Raw genomic sequence first — 22,746 nt, forward strand, 5'->3', positions numbered from 1 at the left:
GGTGTCACTTCTTTGACTATAACTCTGTGGCTGCTTCCTATAGCGTCACCATAGTCCACACAGGGATCAGTACCGCCGACTATAGTCCAACCAAGGTCTGTTCTTTGAGCGAATGGTTCATTGTCCTTCCCCGACACCACTTCTCTGGGTATCAGAGCTTGCGAACAGTTGTACCCTATAAGCAGGCCGACATCACACTCTATCATGGGAGCGATCTCTTCAGCAAGATGCTCTAGGTGAGGCCATGCTCTTGCTATCTTAGGTGTGGGAATATGACTTAAATTGGCAGGGATAAAGTCTCTTGTGTATGTCGTTGGGAGAGGAATTCTCTTAGATGTGTAGAAGCCTCTGACTTGTAGCCCAAATAGCTTTTGACTTGGAATGACTGTGTCCCTGGATGACAGGGTAGAAAGTTTCAACTGCACTTGTTTCTTTTCTGTGACTAAAGCGTCCGCCTTTTCTTGAAGAACGAATGTGGTGTCGCTCTGACTGTCCAGAAGGGCATAGACAAGAACCTCGTGTTCTGAATCGCTTGTTGTGGATAACCAAACTGGAATGATTGTGGATGTGAGATCACTGTTAGTGTTTTGTACAACACGGTTGGATATAGCCTTGTTTGGTGTTTCTGTACTTGGTTGTTTGGTTTCCCTTATGTCCTTTTGTTCCTTGTCAGAATCCTTTGTCCTTTTGACTTCCTTGTCACGTTCCTGATGTAAGCATGTTGGATGTTTTCCTTTGCATGTGTTACAAATACTTCTCCTTTCACATTTCTTTGAATGGTGTCCAGGGCTGAGACATCCAAAGCACAAGCCCTTTGTTTGTACAAACTTGACTCGTTCAGTAATTGACTTGTCCATGAACTTTCTGCAAACATGAATTCCATGGTTTGGCCTTTCACAGAAGATACACATCTTAATGTCTGGTTTCTCTTCTGAGCTGCTTGCTAGCACCTTTGCACCAACACTTCTGGTCTTTGGGGTCTTTGTTTTTTCAGAGTCACTTGCCTTTAGTGCATGAAGCGACGTTACTGGATTGCACGCTATCTTGGCCTCTCTTGTGACGAAGTCGACAAAGTTGCTGAATGTTGGAAATGACCCGCTTTCCTCTTGAATCTCAATGACTTTTCTATTCCATCTTGCTGTCAACCAATCAGGAAGCTTGCTGAGCATTTTCTGGTTTTCGCTGCAGTCGTTGAGAACTTCAAGATTTTTAATCTGGAACATTGCTGCTTCACAGCCTCTGAGAAAGTCTGAGAACTCTCGTAGTTCAGCACAGTCCTTTGGTCCTATCCTTGGCCACGATGTGAGCTTATCCCTGAAGGCTTTGGCGATTACAAATGAGCTTCCATACCTTTCCTCCAGAATGTCCCATGCTGCAAGATACGCTGTGTCCGTCCCCAACAGAAAATAGCTCTCAATTGCTTTTCTTGCTGATCCACCAATATATTTGCGGAGATAGTAGAGCTTTTCATTTACTGGGATGTTCTTCCGGTCTATCAGGGTTTGAAAGGACATTTTCCAATCTTTGTATTTGAGTGGGTCTCCAATGAAGACTGAAGGTTCTGGTACTGGTAAACGGCTTATGTTGATTGACTCTGCTAACGCTCTGGCTAATGCAGTAGTGCTATCTTCTTGTGTAGCATTGGTTGCATGTTGCCGGCTTGTGGCCTCTTGTGGAACAGTGCGTTGTTGCAGGTTAGCAGTGGGTTGTGCAAGGTGAAATTCAGGCAAACTAACCAGGTAAGATGCAGCTTTCTTAGGCTTAGACTTACTGTGTAGAAGGTCTGATATTTCTTCATCTGAAGTTGATTCTTGTTCGTAAACTTTCAGACGTGCTTTGGCGGCTTCCATTTTCTTGACAGTTTCAAAGCGCTCTATCTGCCTTCGCTTTTCTTCTAATATCTTTTGTTTTTCAGCATTTTCTGCTTCTTGTTGTGCAAGTCTTTTTCTGTTTTCAGCTTCAAGATTTTCAAGTTCCCTTTGCTCACGCTGCATTTCTTGCATCACTTTCAAGGTGGCTTCAATTGCAGCCAGTTCTGCTGCTGCTTCTTGTTTCTTCGCAGATGACTTACTCGAATGACTTGAATGTGTGATTGCACTACCCGCACGTTTGGACCTGTGAGATGCTGCTGATTGGAACACCGAGCCAGCCTCACTCCAGTGAGTTGACCTTTTAGCTGGGTATTTACCACTTTCCTCTTCTTTAAGAATCTCTGTTGCTTGTTCTATTATCCTTACAGAAACAGCATGACATGTGTCTACTCTGCGACGGGTATCACTGTCAGGAGTGTCGTAACTGCGCAACTCGTGATAGGTTTGCTTTACTTCTCCTGAAGCATTTTGGACCCTTACGATGTGATCCTGTAAGCTTGCAGTGCTAGGTGCATCGAGTGCTCTCTTAGCTTGTTTGGCAACCACTTTCCATTTGTCATAATTGGTCTTAAAGCGACACTGAAGCTTATTCATTCTTTCTTCATGTAGAGCTTGGCCCTTTTCAGTAAGCTTTCTGGTTCTTTGGCTTTTTCTCAAAGCATCTTCTTCAGCTGCTTGACTTGTATTTGCCTCTTGCTGTGGACTTGAGTCTACAGTTTCTTCATCGGGGCTTGCTTGCTCCTGCAACTTCACAGCTTCGCTTCCTTGGACTTCAGGCTCAGACATTTCACTACTTGAGCTGATGTATGTGTATTGACTTAAGGTCAAATTACTTGTGTTTGTAAGGTTACCTAAATTATTGTAATGAATTATGGGATATAATACTTTTAACTGTAAATATTAACTCTGTTAGAATTAACTTAAAATGTGTAAACACCTTAATGCAAATTATGAACTGTTTTCACCTTGTATGAAATAAAGAAATGGCCTTCAATGTCAAAGAAAACCAATATGACTTGCCCTTTAAAATGCCTTAGTGCACCTTTAACTTAGCAAATAACTTGTGATTAGATTTGCAATTAGTTTGTAATAATCACCTTACAAAGAAATAAACATACACTTAAACTTAAACTTGAATTGCAGAAACATACACTTCAACCTCTTTTAGCATTTTAGAGTCCCTTTAAAGTTAGCAGGATTAAACTACTTCTTAACATTTAACTTGTTTAAATGTGTTACTTCTTTGTAGCTTGACCCCACGACACTTCTGGACTCCGGTTGCCACTTGTCGGGTTTTCCGTGCACGCAGTTCGTGTTGTCTTTGATGCTCGTGAGCGTAGTTAACGATGTAACGAGCTGCTCGTTAATGGCTCCGTTGCAACAGGCACCGCTCTCTTCTCCTCCAGCACGAAGCAGGCTGAGTTCTGACTGTTACTCCCCTCGAGTTTTAATAAAGGCTCAAGTCGTTCCTGGGTTTTAACGGGCATTTATTTGGTGACAGAATCTTCAAACATGTCTTGACATGTTCCTTTATTGCCATATATTACCATATTGCCGTCAGAACTGGTATAAATAAAACACAGAAAGCATAAATTAACCTTAAATTCGTGACATACTTGCAGACAATAAACGAAATTACAGAAAACAAATAAATAAAACATAAATTTATGCCATGTAAAATAATATCTTAATTGGCTTGTTACAAACACAGTCGTGTAATACAAATAAATGACAAAGACAGAAAATATACCTCATTGGCCGCATGAACCCGAGAGGGTAAACTTAAGGGGGGTATTCATCTTCACACTTCACCAACAAAACTTATGGATAACTTTAAAATCTTCTTCAGACAGCAGGCTTCGCAAGCCGCAGCACATCTCTCTCTCTATGATCTTAGCGAGTGCACCCATGCAGCGTCCCCATAGCAACAAACTATATTTCCACACGGAACAAAAAATAAGTTCCCTCCTTTTTACACAAAGTTTTTAAACAAAAAGAAATAAACATGAAATTATTATTTATTGGCCATGAGACATCATTTACTTTAATCATATGATTTTTAACCTTATATATTTATATTTATATTTTAACTGTGAACCATATTTAAGTGAAATATATGAGTTGCCTTTGACGACAGCTACAATGCCTAAAAGCTGCTGTGTGACAAGGTGTACAGCAAACAAGCTAAAAAAAACAGAAATAAGTTTTTATTAGCTCTCCACCCCAAAAAAACGAGTGTTTAGGACATAAAAGTGGATACAGACGGTTGAGACAGAGCGTCACGTGACTCATTACTCTGAGAACTAACGTACGTCCGCCGGAGGAGACCGTAATCGGCTACACAGGATATAGTTTATCTTACAGAAATATAATATATAAAACTGACATTTGGATATTTGACTCACCAGTGACCAAATGTTTAACTTACTGCACACGTAGTGTATTTTTAGTGCATACTGAGTGTCAGGATCCCACAATTTACCCATTCGTTCCAGCCTGTATCCACTTTTATGTCCTCAAACGCTCGTTGTTTGGAGTCGACAGCTTGTGAAAACTTATTTCTGGGTTTCTTAGCTTGTTTGCTGTACACATAGCAGCTTTTAGGCATTATTCTGTCTTTTCTTAGAAGCAAGAAATGACAAGGAGGCAGCCTCGCGCAATGCAAAGTCAATGGAGACAGTTGGTTTGTTTTCCCCCTGGGTGGGCGTGGTCTTCAGATTATGACGCGTTGCGCTCTGTCTCTATCTTAGAACAGGGCATTCTGAGACAGTGCTTATGATTTATTGAGATAGTAAAAAAACTACTGGGTGGATTTTTATCATTCTAGGGTGGTTTTGCTCACACACTGCCAACACACATTTATGTTCAAACACCATGTAAAAGTGAATTTTGCATAATAGGTGCCCTTTAAATGATTTTATATTGCATAATGTCTTGGACTTCCTATTTATTACAGAGACATGGATAAATCGGGATGAGTGTAGTCCTTGTGAGGAAATTTGTCCACCTGACTATATGTTAATTAATACCCCGAGACTGATGGGTCGTGGTGGGGGTTTAGCTACTGTTTGTAAGCAGCAGTATAAATGTCACCGTTTATCGACCTGATGTTACTCGAGCTTTGAGGTTCAGTTATTAAGTGTGCTTACTGTTCTTCTTAAGTTTTCTTATTATTATTATTATTATTAAGTGTGCTTGCTGAAAGCAGCACACTTACTGTTCTTCTTAAGTTTTCTTATTATTAAGTGTGCTTGCTGAAAGCAGCACACTTATAGTTCTTCTTAAGTTTCCTTATTATTAAGTGTGCTTGCTGAAAGCAGCACACTTATAGTTCTTCTTAAGTTTTCTTCTTCTTCTTATTATTATTATTATTCCCGGGAGAAAAATTTTGGCCAGCTCCTGCGCCTAGGCCCTTTGAGACAGAGACACCGTTCCAACTTTAAAACGTACGGTCAGTACCGGTTTAAGTTGCTCGCGAAGATGACATCACGAGTCCATGTCGTTTGTCCGCCACACTGGATTGAACAGAAAGCGAAACTAAATTTTCACAGGTCACAAATTTAGTCCGAACTTCACGAAACTGGACGTGCATGATCCTTGGACCAAGCCTCACAAAAGTTACTAGAAGGATTTTTGATTTTCGGAAGCATTTGCCCGTCACAGCCAAACGAAATCAGCGGCGTAGTCGCCAAAACAGGAAGTAGTTCATATTTCAGGAACTCTGTCACGTATCGAAACCAAACTTTGTACATTAACTCAAGACTCCAATGTGAGATTTTTGTTGTTGTTGTTTTTTTTCAGGCTAATAGACAAACCCATTTACCTATGTCTATGCAAGAGTTTCACCTTTTAATGTTAATGCATTTAGACAGTAGGTGGCACTGTTGTATTACATTTCACAGAGCAGCCAAGTCAGTGTATATATACTGCATTAGTTTTTACCAGGTTTGTCTTAATAAATGCAGGCATGAATTTCGTTTTTTGCATTGGTCTATTTTAATCATCTTCATTTATCAATATATACAGATTTGTATGCATGAATTGTGCATTTCCAATCCTCAAAGCAGTTAATAAAAAAATAATAAAAAAACTTTATACAAAATACATCATGCTCTTCTTCGATAACCGAACAAACAATTCATTGTCTGTGGCTGTGTTTGTGCGTATGGGAAATATGCTGCGCATAACAATAGAAAACAAGGAGAAACGCACAGTCACATGCTCAAACAATCAACAACGTCGCTCTAGAGGTGCGTTGTGGACTGCGAAGTGGACTTCACAGGGTTTTCCGCCATCTTAAGTTAGAGTCTAATCCGAAGGGAGCGAACATGTTCAGTTCGAAGGGCACTGCGCACGGCATAGGGAATAAGGGAACATCGATACATCACTTCACAGGAAGTGAGCGATGATCACACACCTAACTGTCATTTCGCGCACCACGTCATCACTAGTCAGAACGGTCATAACGATGGAGGAGTTTACGTATGTGTGCAAGTAATACATTTCGCCATTGTTATACAAATGACAGTATTTTTAACGGTTATTGTTGTGAATATTACATATAGCCTACTATTTTTGATGATTATAATTTACCTCAGTGAATGCAGCCAGCTTAGCTAGTTTGTGAAGTAAAGTGGTTTTATTTTAGGTAGTTGTAAAATAGTGCAATATAATTGTAAATATATAATATAATAATAAAAATTAAAATATGAATGTAGTCCTATATATATTTGTTATATCATAATCTGTGCGACTCCGTCGTTGACTTTCTTTGATGACATTTGCTGGGCGTTTCGGTTATTGTCAGTGAAGTCCACTTCAACTGATATACTGTGCTCAGGGAGTAGGGGAGCAGTGAACACTGCATATGGACCCTGTCGAATGGAACGCACATTAGATGTGTAAAAACAAGTGGAAAGCGCGAGCGCGCCGCTGTCTCCTTTCCACAAGCGCTTGTTCTCCTGTGGCGTCTGTCGTTGCTATGCAACCATGAACTGCGCTCTCCATGATGACAAGAGCTGTGACTGAAATCGCTCCCTATCCACTATAGTGCACTATTTAGGGTGTCGGCCATTTTGTAGTGGTGTCCGAATTCTGAGTGAACGACATCATTCCCTACATTCTTCACTACTTTTATCCACAATCCTCTCTGAATTCGAGTGTACATACGATGTACACTTGCTGAGACACTATTTCCCACAATCCAACACAATAAGGCGATAGAGCGCGAATGAAAAATAAACAAAAATGTCACCATGGCAACGGTGCACGCGAGTTAGAAAACAATCATTTATAAGACCAGACGCCTGGTTATTTATTTATATATACCGTTATATCTATATTTGAATAAACAAATGTGTTGTGTAGTGTTTTGTTCTCTTTTATTTTCACATATAAATGTAAAAAGTAAATAAATATGACAAGCAAGTGTTTTTATTATCTTTTTTTTATTATTCAAATAACGCAATAAACGTGAAAAATACATACTGTAATGATTTTTGGCCACCACTAGGGGCCACTGGCAAGCCTTCTTGCGGCTTGAGACCTATACTGCCACCACCTTTAATTTCTAACCCGGTCTGGTCCGGGGGGAACACACCAAACACACTCCAAAACAGGAATTACAAAAGGAATACACTTTTTATTAGTAACAATAGCAGCCGTATGGCATTCGCTCACTCAAATATCCTGATTACATATACTGGTCATCTCATTTCATTAAACCGTGAACACACATTTTGTTAGGGAACCAAGTAGCCTACTCATTCCAAATTCACAGCAAACTGTAGTGATATCTCAGACAAAGCACACTTAATTAGAAACTCCAATCACATGCCCTAGATATAATAACCAGCACAGGCAATCAACATACAGTTCATGAAGGCAATAATCACCAAGGGCTAAACACAACACACATAATAAATCATATAGAATGATTAAAATAATTTCGGACTTCCCTGTCCACGTCCGACGACACCCTGCCGTCACTGTGAGGACTCAACCTGCCTCGCCGCAGTAATGGTAGGAAGGTCTCTTTAAACCAGCCAGGTCCACCTACACTTACTTCCCTATCTTTCTATTTTTCCCCCCAACTGTCTACCTCCAGGCCAATAAGTGGGACCCCGGTTTTCTTCACGCCGGTGGTGCTAGCCAACCACGAACGCCACAGATCCCCTTTGTGAACCCAGCAGGTTAAAAACACAGTTTTTCAGTCTCTCTCCTCCCTTCAGTGTCCGACAACCCCCATTTTAAAAGTCCCCAATTATCGTTCATCGTCCACAGGTGTTCCAGAAACCATAAATCCTTCCGTGTTTGTCCGTAACAATTACGTCACGCACCGTCCATCGAATCATAATCATTACACTACATACAATTGTTACATACAATTCATACAGCCAAAAAAAGGAAATATTAAAGATGGGTAGGTAATGTTTATGACAAATTGTCTGAGCTCTCTGGCGCGTGATAATTATGTCAGCGTCCGAATTCTTTGCTGATGTAGTGCACTCAACTGCCATTCACTATACGGGATTAGTGAACGAGTGAATGAGTGAGCGGTTTCAGACACAGCTAAGGAAGTATCAGCAAAAGATTAATAGATTTCTAGCCCTTGCATTAGCTTTACTATTAGATATATTTATGGAGATGGAAAATAATAAGGCGCCCTGTACAGCTATGATCAGCTGTTGGGCCGAGCATTCAATGTTGTTACGCTGCAAGCTGATGGTTTGTTGCTGCCGCGCTCTATCACTCGCACACCATAAAGAGCAAATTGTTTTTTAATGTTTCAATTTCGTGATTAAAATGACATAATTTGGAAGCGGATAATTTCTTCACAAACAGCTCATTATGACTCAATGTTAGAATGCTGCACCTACACTCAATAGTGTGAATAAGATCAGCGCAACGCAGACCACTGCATTGACAGGGTAAAACATGATCTGTCTACGGCCAGGGCTCAGCGGAAGACAGAAAATGCCGGTCCAGCGCTGATTGAGGAATTAAATTCAAAAATAAAAGACAGTTTTACATCTTTTTTTCTCGCATTCTCGCATTTTTTCTCGCATCTCGCATCTATCCACTACCTGCTAACGTTAGTGCACTGCACCCGAGCAAGCACACTTTGCAGTTCCTCCGGAAATGCATTTTTCTAATTAAGACTTGAGTTTTATAAGTCTGTTTTGGGAGTAGTTGTTTATCGACCTCCAAAGTATAGCCAAGTTTTTATTCAGGAATTTTCTGAGTTCTTATCCACTATTTTATTATTGTCTGATCATATTTTACTTGTTGGGGATTTTAACATTCATATCTGCTGCCCTGGGAAGCCTTTGGAGAAGGAGTTTTCTGATCTGATGGACTCATTTAATTTTTTACAACATGTAGTTGGTCCCACACATGAAAAAGGACATACTTTGGACCTTGTTTTTTCTTTAGGTCTGTCTATCTGTGATGTTGTTGTAAATGATGCCTGTATTTCAGATCATTTGCCTGTTACTTTTAATGTAAATGTGCAAATTGAGAAGGTGGAGCATCAGCTTTCTTATATACGCTCCCATACAATCACTCAGTCTACACCTCAGGCGTTTGGTGATAGTTTTATTACTCTTTCTGATGTATCATGGCCTGAGTCTGTAGCTATTACGGCAGATCCAGATGAGTTACTTACTGCTTTTAATTCTGTGTGTTCTGGAGTTTTAGACTCTGTTGCTCCATATAAGATCAAGCATAGTAAGGTTAATCATCAGCCGTGGTTAAATGAACAAACTCGGGCTCTTAGACAGCAGTGTAGGCGAGCAGAACGGGTTTGGAAAAAGGATAAACTTGTGATCTCTCAAGAAATTTCATGTGATTTACGGATATCAGAAGGCTGTAAAGGATGCTAAATCAGCATTTTTTTCCAAAATTATATCACAGCATTCAAAATCACCCAAAATTTTGTTTCAATCTATTAATAGGTTTCTAAACTCAAACACTGTCTCAATACTACCATCCACTGAGTGTTGTGAGAAGTTTTTAAATGTCTTTTTAGACAAAGTTAACACAATTAGATCTGGTTTTCATGACTGGAATGGCTTGACAGGAGATATTTAAAAAAATGTCAGCACGTTTGATAAATTTGATTTGGTTTCAATTAAGGATATTAGTCTTATTATTCGTAAGTTGAAACGCCCAGCTGCTAGTTGGGATGTTTTGCCTTTAGACTTGTTGGCTGCGACATTCGATTACACTGGGCCTTGTATTACTGCTATTGTTAATTGCAGTCTTTATACAGGCACTTTTCCTTTAAGTTTTAAGCAGGCGGTTATTCAGCCCCTTCTTAAAAAGCCCACTCTTGACCCGTTGGATTTTAAAAATTATCGGCCCATTTCAAAGCTGCCTTGTATCTCAAAAATTTTGGAAAAGGTAGTTTTATCTCAGTTAAGTTCTTTTTTGGCTAGAAACGAGGTGTAAGATGTCTTTCAGTCTGGTTTTCGGGCAGGGCACAGTACTGAATCAGCTTTACTGCGAGTCTCAAATGATCTATTACTTATTGCAGACTTTGGCAATACTGGGGCTCTATGTTGGATCTTAGTGCAGCTTTTGATTTAATTGATCACGATATTCTTATTAATCGTTTGGAACACATTGTGGGGCTGAGAGGGACGGTTTTAAAATGGTTTTCCTCATATTTAAGGGGGCGTTCAATTTCTGTCAGGGTTGGGGATTTTTCCTCCGGGTCAGTTTCTCTGGATTGTGGAGTACCTCAGGGTTCAATTCTGGGACCTATTCTCTTTTCTCTGTTTTTGCTGCCTTTAGGCCAAATTTTCAAGAAATATGGTATATCTTATCACCTATATGCCGATGACATTCAGATTTACTTACCGATTGGAGCTGGAGGATCAAGCCCTAATTTATCCCTGGTTGCTTGTTTAAAGGAGGTGACTAGTTGGTTAGAGCAAAACTGTTTGCAGTTAAAGGAGAACTTGGTAACTTTTTTAACTTAATAAAACTGTCTAGAATTCATTTGGAAGGTTAAACAACCTGTTCTGGTGATATTGGTGACTTTCCCCGCTCCCCCCAGCGTTCCCAGGCGGAAAACCAACCTTGCAACTTGGGGACTACCGTCCCGGCAAGATAGAAATTGAAAGTCTCGTGAGAAGCGAGAACGAGCGCGAAACACGAATTGCTTTACGGCAATTCAACATAAACACACACTCGTGTATGATGTATTACCAGATTACCCACCTCGGTAGACATAGCTCCACAAGATACAGTTGGCTTGCTCCGATCAAAACAAACGCACATGAGCAACGGTAGAGAGGGGGAGGAGGCCGACGCAAGTGAGTTTTTTACGACCGTGTTTTGAAATATACACCCCCCCACAGCTGTAGGGGGAGCTCGTGGGGAAAACATGCGACAACAAAGGAAAAATCAGCGAAGAAGTGACTAGAGTTCGCTAGATTTGCCAAGTTCTCCTTTAAATGCCAGCAAGTCTGAAGTCATGGTGTTTGGGATGAAGAAGGATGACAGTGGTTTAACCGATTTTCTAGGTATATGGGAAACATACGTTCAGCCTAATAAGAAATTTAGGTGTAATTTTTTACTCTGCTCTTATGTTTGACCATCAGGTTAAAAATGTGGTAAAAAATTGATTTTAACAGTTAAGGACTATTGCGAAAATGAAATCTTTTTTGTCTGTTCCTGATCTGGAAACAGTGATTCACGCATTCATTTCCTCACGCTTGGAGTACTGTAATGCTCTATATGTAGGAATTAGTCAATCTCTTATTTAAAAATTGCAGCTGGTTCAAAACGCTGCAGCGAGGCTCCTTACTGGTATTAAGAAAAGGGAGCATATTACACCAGTTTTGAAAAGGCTTCATTGGCTCCCTGTGAAATATCAAATACAGTATAAGGTTTTGTTATATGTTTATAAAGCTGTTCACGAGTTGGCCCCGGAATATATCAAGGATTTGGTGCTTATGAACTCTGGTAGATCTCAAAGGTCCTTTAATTGTTTATTGCTTTTTGTTCCAAGAACTCGTCTTAAAACCAAAGGGGATCGAGCTTTTTCAGTCATTGGCCCTAGACTGTGGAATGCTCTTCCCCCTGATATTAGATCTGCACCGTCAGTTGATGTTTTTAAAATTCGTGTGAAAACGTATTTGTATTCTGTTTCTTTTAATTCTTGACTTTGTCATTGTATATTATGTTTTTGTATGTTTTTTCTTGCTTTTAGATGTACAGTCCTTTGGTCTACGTTGTAGTAGAAAGGGCTATATAAATAAATGAGACTTGAGACTAGTTGTAATACCTCCAATACCACCTTGATTACTAGATCAACCTTAAAATAGACAGAATTTATAGAGTCAAGCTTGATCTGGGAGAACTTTTCGATTGCACCATTGAACATTGGCTTTCACAAACATTAATTTCTACACTGTTTGGACAGAACATTCATCATCATCACATAAAAACAGATAAGCTTTTGATTCATGCTGCTGGTTATTATTGGGAAAATCCGTATGTTGTGTTTTTGTATTGTTTATTAAGGGGTTTGAAAGTGTCACAGTGTCTGGTTGGTGTTCCCTGGGTGTTCACTAGAGTAGTGGTTCCCAAACCTGTCCTGGAGGCACCCCAACACTGCACGTTTTCTTTGTCTCCCTAATCAAACACACCTGATTCAACTCATCAGCTCATTATCACATGGGTTAATGAGCTGATGAGTTGAATCAGGTGTGTTTGATTAGGGAGACAACGAAAACGTGCAGTGTTGGGGTGCCTCCAGGACAGGTTTGGGAACCACTGCACTAGAGGTCTCTTCCCCATACCGTCACCACCTCATCATGAACTGCATTTCCCATAATCCTTTGTCTGTACTTATCTGACCATTGCACACAGCTGTTCCCACTCACATTTTGTGTATCTGTTGGTTGTTGTGGGTGTGGGGTCTGAGTGTGTTGTGCTTGTTTGTTGCTTAATGCTTAGTAACCAGCTGATCACTTAATCAGCCTGCAGCTGCAGCTAGTTACTTCTGTTGTTAGCTGGCTATATCTAGCGGGAGTGATTATTACTTGGTGTTGGTTTGTCACTCTTGTTTGTGCTCTCTTACCCAATTCCGGTGCCTGAGTTTCCTTACAGAGTTATTTCCTTGATCTCGTCTGTGTTTCCAGACTTCTGGAGATCGTTTGGAGTTCTCCTCATCCTGTTCCAGTTTGGCATCCACGCTGGATTTATTCATATCACTTATCCTCTCCTGTGAATTTGTATCCTGGTCGCCCGCCTGCTATACGTGGTGTTTTGAGTATTATCACTGTTTCAACCTGTCTTCAATAAACTGTCACACTTCCTGCTTCCGGAACGCGGAGTAGGGATTCAGAACTTCCGGTCAACAGTGTTTCTCTATAAGGATTTGGATTATCTGCCATAATGTGTAAACCATCCGAGGTAGACTGACCACAAGCTATGAGGTTGTGAAACAAAGTTTTTTTGCTCCTGTAGAAGCTATAAGTTCGTATAAAATCAACCTTGTTTTAAGAAAAACATGTTTTATCTGCGATCTTATGAAAAAAAACTACAGTACCCACAATCCTAAGCGGAGCAGCAACGTCTGCTGATTGGTCCAACTCGCTGTTACCATAGAAACGTTTACCTTACTGGCGGCGGAATTCAAACACTTACCTCTGTAATTGAAAATGAATTTCTCCCAGAAGAACTTGTACCATTTCCTCAGTTTCGACGTTTCCACTTGAGAGTTTTCATTTACCATCCGAACCACATCGTCATATGTGACTTAAAGCAGGTGGCGGAGAGATTTGATACAGCGGTATATATGGACTCTGCCATTGTAAAATGCTAACCGGAAGAGCTGTATCCCTACTAAAAGACGTACTTCCGGTCTTCAATTTTTTCGTGACATAGGCCTATAGATTGTTCTGCTGTGCCTTAAACTAAATTTAGTTAGTGGTTCTCTCCCTACACTCTAAAAAATAATTCAGTGGCTTAGTAAATATCACAGTCATAATTAACTTTATTAACTTAATAAAAATCTCTGAATATCATTTACTTGATAGTTTGAGTTGAACATACCAAACTAATTGACTAAAACTCCAACAATTAATTTTGTCTGAAATTTACAGTTGTATTTAAGTTTTAAGTTTTTCACTAAAATAATTTAGTATTTGACCAACCAATTAAAAATCAATATTATTAATATTTAACACGCATAAGAAATTAAGTTTACTCAATTAAAACAATGCACCCCTCCCCCACCCTCTGACGTGACAACAACTCAACGGTTGAGTGAGCGCGTGCTGTGTGAACTCTCTCCAGTCTCCAGAACAGTTCTCTTCTCTCCTCAGCATCGCAGAATTGGTGCATTTCCTCTGTGAAATTCAGGTGTGTGTATGTTTTATTTTATCTGTATAATCATTAATGTGCTTTAAATCAATTTATTTAATGCGAAAGAACATACAGAGACGCAATGTTACTCACCTTAAACGAGTTAAACAAGTGTCGTCTCGCGTCTGCCTTTTCGCATGATTGTAACGCCTTGCATAAAAAACACACGACTATATTCCTAAAGATGATGAATATAACTAATTTGGCTGATAAAATGTCCTCAGAACTGTGCACTGTTTGTTTATTGGCAGGTGATGGAGTCAGTCGCGTCGCAGCATCTTTTCGGCTGAGAGTGACGCAGGACGGCGGTGTAAAGTTAGAGGCTCCCCCGCAGAGGCGAGTCCATCTCCGGCATGGGAACCAGCACTGATCCGGTGGATATTGAATAACAGACCGGTTGATTACACTTGAATTACTTGAATGTTTATTCCTAAATGTTTCAATTTTACTTCGAAAATTTTTCTTACATGAGTTTAAATGTAGGCAATATTGTATACGTGTTAAAAATAGTATAAAATATGCTGTATTGCTGTATGCTACTCATCGACAATAAAGGCCAATGTCATGTAGTTATACCGGTGGTTGTATGGAATATTTTTACAAAGGTTTAGAGGAAATAAAAAAGTTAATATTACTGCTCTGGGGCAAGTTATGTTCTGGATTCGAGATCTCAGACTGAAGTTTGACCAATCAGCTGTGAGCAAAGTGTCACATGTCTGATGCGATAAAGTCACTCCACCTGTTTCTGCTCCAAATTAAAGGTCACTACAAAGCAAATGATTTTTAAAGACAAAATCGTCTGGCTTATAGAAATGCTAATTTAGAATAATACATTTGTATGATTTAAATATTATTTATGTAATTATTATACCCTAAATCAATCACGGGTACAATTTTAGTTCATCTATTATTATTACGCAGATTTTAAATGAATACATATATAAAGGTCAAATAAATACACTTCAGAATCAATAGATGAAGCTATAAAATTACTACAGGTTCAGTTCTCTCTATACCTTTAAACTAACTTCACAAATTTTACTTGCACTGATGTACAGTAGCGAGACTTTTACTTTTAGTTGTCCTCTTATAGACAGCTATTTTCTTCTTGCTCTGTAAATTTGTTTAAATACTTCATATTTTAATTGTTTTATTTAATATGTGAATCGCGCTGCTTCTCTCACGAGAAAATTAAATGAATCGCAGTTTCTCTATTTCTCAGCCTGTGATTGGTTGTTCGCTACTGATGTCACACCTAAACTCCTAAACTCAGGATCAAAGCCTGAGTTGACAGAGAGAGTTGGGGATCAGCATCATGGTACCAACAAAGCCTGGTTGGATTGGTTTGGTTTTGTCAACTCGAAACTAATCCTGCAACCCTGAGTTTGTTCAACTACCATCATGGTACAGGCCCCTGGTCCGATCTCCGTTGTATTAAGTGTTTGTACCTTCTGCCCGTCTTCTATGTAGCAGTTTGAATTATGATTGCGAGTAAAAGTTTGCATTGGAACTTTTGATTCTCCTTTGTCTTGTTCAGCCTGCACCACACCGTGACATATATATTATACCAGGATTTGATCATGGAACTACTTAAACGTTGCATAAATCTCACCCTTTGAGCAGCCAGTAATTTATACCAATACAAAAATTTTTGTTCAGTTTTACTATTTGTATGGATTTATATCCAGAGTACTCCAAATATATATATACTCCATATCTTCTGCTCGTCTGGTAGTCAGAGACTCCACTGGCCTTTGAAATTATTTAAATCATTTCAAATGATTATTGTTTGACTCATAAGTAGTATATATAAGGGGGCTTGTGTCAAAATGATTAATGACTTTGACCTTTGACCTTTGTGACAGGTTGAACTTCCTGTGACCTTTTATGATTGATGGGTTGAACTTCCCAAATGGGATTATGGGATTAACCTATTGACCCCTCCCACGCATCGATCATGTTGTATGACAGTTAGTATTGCCCTATTTGAATAGAACATATGTTTTTGCCGGATAAGTTTAATCCGTTTTAAACCTAGTTAGTCCTAAATCATAGTTTTGAAGGATAGTTTTGACGTAAGGAAATAAAACAGATGTTGTTTTGCCGGATAGTTTAGGCGGATAGTTTTGACGGATAGTTTTGATGGAATCAAACAGCCGGTGTCATGTTATACGGATGTGTGTGTGTGTGTGACAGACAACAAGCTTTGTGTCATATGTGTGTGAAGAAGGGTTATATGGTGTCATGTTGTACGGATGTATGTGTGTGTGTGTGTGTGTGTGTTATATAGGACATGTGTCACAGATGCCTTCGGCATCCCCCTCCCACCTTTGCATTCCTGAGCATCGGGCACTGACATCTGAACATGTGCTGTTCGGTCACTGTGAAGCGTATGCCACACAAAAACATTCTATCCTTTATATCATTTATATAATATAAATGATATAATATAAATGATATAATCTAAAAACAATTAACATAAAGTTGAAAACATACCATTCTTTATATTCTATAATTTATATAATTTATATAATATACTAAAGCAATTTAACTAAGGTTGAAAAAATATTCTGTTCTTTTAAAAGTATATAATGAAATGCTTACACAATATATCTTACTAAAAAGTATATAATGGAATGCTTACACAATATATGTTTGTATACATGTTTGTAAGTCTGGACGGTCTCTGACTTCAGTGATCAAGATATCAGTGGCTGAAATTATTTCAAAGTTTAAAAATGTTTTAAAGTTGTAATAATGCTTTTAAAATCAATGAATTATTAAAAGTGGAAATACAAAAAGACTTTCTTCCTGAATGAGCTTACCCCTGTCTCAAAACATAGGGAGCCATGCGCGTGCCTGCATGCGCGCCCCTTCTCCGTCTGAGCTCTGACCCCCTCCTTTGCATACCAATCTCGCACTAACAAAAGTTGAAAACATGCCTTTAAAAGTGTATAATAAAATAATTTTACTAAGGTTGAAAAAAATATTCTGTTCTTTTTAAAATAAAAAGCTTACTAAAACCAATTCATTCAGCTGAATAAATAAAATCATCTTACCTTATTTTAGAAAGTTGAAGTCTACCATTGATGTCCACAAAAATGTAATGTATGAATGGATTCAAAATTGTTTTACACAACTGAATTCACATAGTCATTCCTGAATGTCTCTCAAAGCACCGTCTCAAAACATAGGGAGCACGCCTCTAATGTATGTGCGTCAAAAGTAAAACACACGTGTGTGTGTGTGTGTGTGCTCTGACATATGAAACAGGACCCCACTCCACATTCCTGAGCCCAGTGAAAGTGTAAAGCCAGTAAAGTATATCTCATTTAAAGTGAGAATAATGTTTTATATTTCACAAATAACATAATATACAATAATATAAATATATTACAAAAATATACTGAAATGCTTGTAAAAAGAATAAAATTCATCTTACATGTTTAGTGTTACAACTCTTGAACTTACATGTTCTCTCTCACACCAGCGTCTCAGAGGAGTGTATTCAGTGATGGGATGAGACATTGTGAGTGTTGTGTTAAAAGTTTTAATGACATCTTTTAAAAATAAAAATTTAAATAAATTATTAAAAGTCTTAATAAAAACAAATATTCTACAACGATGGTCTGTGGAAAAATTCGACTTGAACTTAAAGTATATATTTTTTGGGTATGTAAAATAATTTGAAGCGTCACACGTCATCTCACGCCTGTGAAATGTTCAATAATTTCTTAAGTTGAATCTGTGAGAAAATGACAACATAGGTCTATCTTCAGAGAGAGCAACCATGAGAACATTTAGAGACTGGGAATCTTCCAGAAATAAGGTCCTTCCGATCAGCGCTGAGAAAGAAGTTACTTGACAATAATGATAGTTTCAGGATATCGGATGACAGTTGAGCCTCTGTGCATCGTGTCAGAGCGTATGTCATGTTAGTCTGCTAACGCCTTTCCATACCAAATTCATTTCAAAGCATAACCTTACACGTTTACATTAGATATTTTAAAAGATTGATTAAATTATATCTTTAAAGTTTGAATACATACTCATCTTCTATTTATCTGTACTTATGTATGATATAAATTATTTTGCTTAACGGTGACCTAAAGTATAATTGTTATTAAACAATGTCTGTTCAAAAACTGTACTTGGTCGTCTTAAATCTCATTTATATGAAAAAGATTCAACCAGCATTTTTTGTCCATCTGGGGGTTTCAACTTTTATGGTGGGGGTTTCCATAGCTATCCCGTACACCTAAAAACGACCATCACAGAAAACTACATTTTCAAAATGTAAACAAAGTTTTAGCTAAATAAAAACACCTTACATTCCAGAGAGGCAAAGTAGTTCTTTATGCAATGATAAAAACGATCCAAAAAAGCAAATAGTTTAAGTTGTCATAAACATAACAGCCCCAGACCCTTCAGTGTGAACTGAAGCTTCAGGATATAGGGCGACAGACCAGATGAGTCTCGGTGGACAATGTCACAGTAAATCTAGTCTGCGTTTCAGAGCATACTACATCCAGAGTTTACACTAATTTCATTTAAAAGCATAACCTTAAAAGTTTAAATCAAATCTTTAAAATCATATCTTCTTAGAAGATTTATGTATTATTGTTACTAAGCAGCGTCTGTCCAAAAACTTTAGATTGTTACATACAACATACAACATGAAACATGTTGTCAAAGTTTGTCACAATGTTTTTTAAGAAATCCTAGGACTTTACATTGCTCTTATTTAGACAAAGTTGTATCATTTGGAAAATCACCACACAATTTGAGAGATGCAATCTGTGATAAGTAAAAATCACACATCGTCTTAATTCAAAGTATAAGTATAAGATCGTATAAGATCATTTTTACTCGTATCTCCCGAACTAGGGTGAAACCCTTTACTGAGAATATACCACCGGCCATCTACTCAAAATATATGTAGAAGTTTCAAATGTTAGCATTTGTTGATGGTGGCCGTATGAACAGACTTTGGGGGGAGCTATAGCAGGAAGCATGCCCTTTGACCTCCTCGATTTTGGAGGCTTTTTTGTTAAAGATTTCTCCCATCTAGTGGTTCTCCCATCTACTCGTTTTTTCAACTTTGGTAAATGTGTCAAGAATCTATGACAACATGTCTTCCAATAGCACATCATCGAGTTTAACTGTACATGTTCTACCGTTATGATGTAGGGGAGCGCGGGGCACAACCTAACGCACGGTTAGTTGTAACACGCTTGTTTTAAATACTTCCGCACATGCTTGGATGACAAAACTTTGTGTATTTACTAGTTGCCATATCAACACTATATAGAAAAAAAAAATAATTCCGGCAAAATTCTTTTTTTTTGGAAGATATCCATAGACATTTATTAAACCATAGCAAAAATAAATTTTAAGTTAATTTTATCATCTCTATTTTTTGTGTTTATTTAAAATCAGACAAATCTGATATTATTGTAATCTCCAAGATGTTATTTAACAGTTGAGATAGTTATTTAATGCTTCGCTAACTAGCAGAAGACACTAGCCGGGTTTAAATCCCAGTTGTGCAGGCGGGGGCATTTTGTAAGACTGCGTTACAATGTGCCCCTATTAGAAATATGCTTTTATATTCTATACTTTTATTAATTTTATGAGAAAACGTGAGAAAAAGGTGAATAAAGGACAACATGTCTTCCAATAGCACATCATCGAGTTTAACTGTACATGTTCTACCGTTATGATGTAGTACTTGTTACATGTTCTACCGTACATGTTCTACCGTTCTATATAGTGATTTACACAACCAAGCCATAGTACCTTTGACTTACCCGTCGAGAAGAAAGTAGATTCCTAGATAAAAGCTATCCCGATATTTATTTACATACCGATAAATAAAATTTGAATTTAATTAAAACTTCTCCTGTGGCTCGGCATAACTATGATCCTGCATTATATTGTACCGTGCAGTGCAGCCTTTCAAATGTGCCGCGGGAAATATCAACGTCTCCCATATGGTCTAACGGTTAGGATTCCTGGTTTTCATCCAGGCTGCCCGGGTTCGACTCCCGGTATGGGAAGACCATTTTTTACATTGCCAACAAAATTCAAGTTCATCAATGATCATTTTTAGTTATTCACAGTCTTAGGGGCCTACACGAACTGCTGAAACAAGCAGTTTCTTGAAGATTCGGTACTGAATCATTTTCACAAATACAATTATATTGAATTCAGAAAATTTCACTATGGAATACTTTATCATAATTTCAATTTAGTACGTCATCATTTCAACTTTTCATCTCATAATTATGACGCATAGTCATAATTTCAACTTTTTATGTCAGAATTACAATTTTTGTCAATTACGCCTTTTTAATGTTTTAAAGTCATAATTTGGTTGTTGACTATAGTAGTGTTGCACCTGCATGTCCACTAACTCGCTTGTGAGAGTCAGAGTGTGTAAAGTAAACTCTCATTAGTGTTAGTAGAGTATTAGTGGACTGGTAGGGTTAGAATAAGTAATATTAGAATAAAATATCTGTTGGGGAGCATCACAATAAAGAGTTAGCAGATATTAAGCACATATTAAAATTACCATTTTTCAACCGAGCGAATCTGCGCATGAGAGGCCTTCTTCAACTTTTTAATTCAGAATTACAATGACGCCTTTTTAATGTAATACTCAAAACGTTTTTTAAGTCATAATTTGGTTGTTGACTATAGTAGTGTTGATGATGAAACCTGCTAGTGCTTTTTGTATCTCTCTGGTATTATAGTGTTTCAAGATGGCGGAACGACACGGAAGCCTCCTTGGACTTACCCGCCCCATGTAAATAAAAGATAAGAAATGATCTGATTTTAAGAAAGATCATTTTACACCCATGAGGACATATTTATGAATAAAGACAATGATTTTAGCTAATAAAATACCATTTTTTCAATCTACACATGAGAGAGCTTCAGAACTCAGAACTTCGGGGGTCAACGGTTTAGGCCCGTTGGCGAAAACACTGCATGTGTAAGGTAGTTTTCCATATTTTCACCCAAAATCAAATACTGTATGACACTTTTCAAAGTTAGAATAACCTGTTGTGTTCTGACACAAGGCCATTAACCGGTTCTTTTTTTGTTTTATAAATGTACTTTGCTTATTTCTAAATATCAACCTGATAAATATGAATACACGATTAAACAAGATAATTTTTAAGAAAAAAGAAAAATACAACTAAACCATGATAATGTTTAGTTTAGATGTTGATGATTTTTTGACAGTTTGAAATGTTTCAGGCATAGTGCAACCAGATTTCTCTAACATCTCACTCACAACGCAAAACGTTGTAAATAAACATTTTCAAACTGTAATTTTATTTTATTGATTATGGTGATTTAAAGTTTTTGTTATTAACTAACACTTCAACATCCGGCACAAAATTAAAGAGATCTCAGTTCACAATCTACATTGTTAGATATTCTTGTCCTTAGTATCTTTGGCTGTATCTTGACACAGCATTGCGATGCAAAGTTCCACACTTTGGTAAAACCTGCAGGTAAAATTCCACAAAAGTAAATTCTAATTCTTCATCATCATGAGCCATTTAAAACAAATACAGAAAAGCCACTATAGTGATCCGTTTTGAATGTCTGTCATTGACATCTTGTTTCTTTTTGTACACTTTGCAAAAAGTACATAGAGTGTGGTCAAACATATTAGGAATGTATCCTATACATTATAGGTCCTTCTACACAATAGGCCTTTAACCGGTTCTTTTTTGTTTTATAAAAAAAAAAAAAAAAAAAAAAAAAAAAAAGACAAAAAAAAATGACTAAATCTTTCTGCGATGCCTACGAAACATCGACGTGAAAGATGAGTATGGCTGTGTTTCTGTTACCTATTACGCTTTAAACTCGTCTAACTATTACACTTATTTTGTGTGTGTGTCGCTAAACAACGGTTAAGCTAATGAATTACGGTTGACAAGTGGTATTTTTATGTAAATTGATTCATTTTTTTATTCCGTCCACACTTTGACACCAGAGTTTTATGATCTTCTTTTTAATTCTGCAGAATGCCGAAATGTTTTAACATATCGTAAATTTCAATCGTTAGATAAATCATCTAACTATTATATGTGAAACATAGGATTCACACATTGAACATTGTTATTGAACCGTTTTTCAATATTATTGAAAATAATTGTTAAATAAAAGCGCTATTGTTCTCGGCCTCATCAAAAGTTCACATAGTTTTCACCGGAGCGTACCGACTCTGAAACAAGACTTTACAAGATTTTGTTTGCATTTCTTCTGAACCACCCTGTTTTGAAATGGTTTAACTTCACCAGCGTAACACTTACCGTATTGTCGGGTGTGATTGTAATGTTTTGTATGGCGTTTTCTTTATCTCTTTATATATCTCTTTGTTCATACACGACGGTATTCGCATGAATTGGCTTGATTTGTATCTTGATTTGATACGAGAGACATTTACATTATACCGTAAATAGCGCTAAAATGT

The sequence above is a fragment of the Squalius cephalus genome (genome assembly GCF_949319135.1).
Source record: "Squalius cephalus genome assembly, chromosome: 13".
Taxonomy (NCBI): Eukaryota; Metazoa; Chordata; class Actinopteri; order Cypriniformes; family Leuciscidae; genus Squalius; species Squalius cephalus.